Consider the following 1,485-nt stretch of genomic DNA (forward strand, 5'->3'; position numbering starts at 1 on the left):
GCTTGTAATATTTCATTATGCTTATGTTTCTGTATTGATGATGACATCCCAATGTTTTAAATAAAAATACATTTCTTCGGAAATGCTTTGATAACATCTTTATCATGTTTTGTGGGAACAAATTCCGCAATACTATTTTTTAAAAAGGATACTCTAATTTTTAAATAAGCATAACCAAATCGGTCTTTTTGGTCGTGAAAATGGAGATATCACACTTACATCCTGAGGAATCCGCTCATATATCGCACTTTTTTTAAAGCAAAGATGTGCGTCCCACAAACAGTTTTCTTAAGTTTTCCACTTTCGCATCCTACATCGCCTATAAGAATAAACTATTCCCAAGGTACCCTCTTATAAAAGAGAGATTAACTCCATTCTCTTCTAATCTGACCAAGATTGTAAGTGGGTACAAGTTTAAAACCAAAACCGAAAATTGATAAACTAACTTATCGGTTTTGGGTTGGATTGGGTTCTAATTTTCTAAAAACCGATAAGTCGGTTTTCAAGGCCGGTGATGAGGGTGTGCAACTTGTGCACATGCATAGGGTCTTTTCTTTTTAGGGGCCCAAATTATTTTTTTATATACTATATTCAGTTTTGGCCTAAAGTAAATGTAGAATAGTCGGGAATCTATATTGGGTCATCCGAATTTCACTCATCAAATAAAAAGAATCATTAACAAATCAAAAGAAACCGTATTACATTAGGAAATTAATAAAGCTAACAAACTTTCTATAAAACAAAACCAAAAATATAATCAGACATACAATTCTTTTAACTTAAAGATTTGGGTTAAAGAAAACAATGAAAACCTAGAAATTTCAACGCCGAAAAACTTCTAAATCTCACCGGAATAATGTTGCCGCCCTGCATCTCCACCATCGATCTCTTTCGCCGCTCGCCAGACGACTGTTATGCTTATTTTTCGGCACCTCGCTCTTTTTTCTTCATCGTTCGCAGGCCCTCTCCGCTAATCCTTTAGCCTCCCCGGTCTTCTGGTATTATTTTTCTCCTCTCGTTTCTCTTTCTTTAATTCTTTCTACTTCTTTATGTTCATAATGGTGGAGTGTGTATTCGGTTATACTCTGACATGTTTGAGATGAAAGAAAATAAAGAGTAAAACTAATCGAAACTTTTATTTTTTAAAGTAACATTTAATTAAAAACCAGAAATATAATTTCTATGAATGATTATTAAAAGCTGTAATAATTTAATACATCATACAAAAAAGATGTCAAATATTACAATATATATATATATATATATATATATATATAGCTTGTCGTTGTTTAAAATACTATGATTTTGCTATGTTTATCACTATAAAGTTTATCGTCGTTTAAAAAAAATAGTTTATGTAATTTAATTTGTTACACGTTAATGCCTATGGGCCTTCTTTTCCGACTCGTCCTGGACATTTAAATCATCAGAACCGGCCCTATCGGTTTTAGTTCAAAACTAACCCAAACCGACCCATATTCACCC

This window comes from Lactuca serriola, chromosome 8, assembly GCF_051521515.1.
Source record: "Lactuca serriola cultivar US96UC23 chromosome 8, Lser_US96UC23_V15, whole genome shotgun sequence".
NCBI lineage: Eukaryota > Viridiplantae > Streptophyta > Magnoliopsida > Asterales > Asteraceae > Lactuca > Lactuca serriola.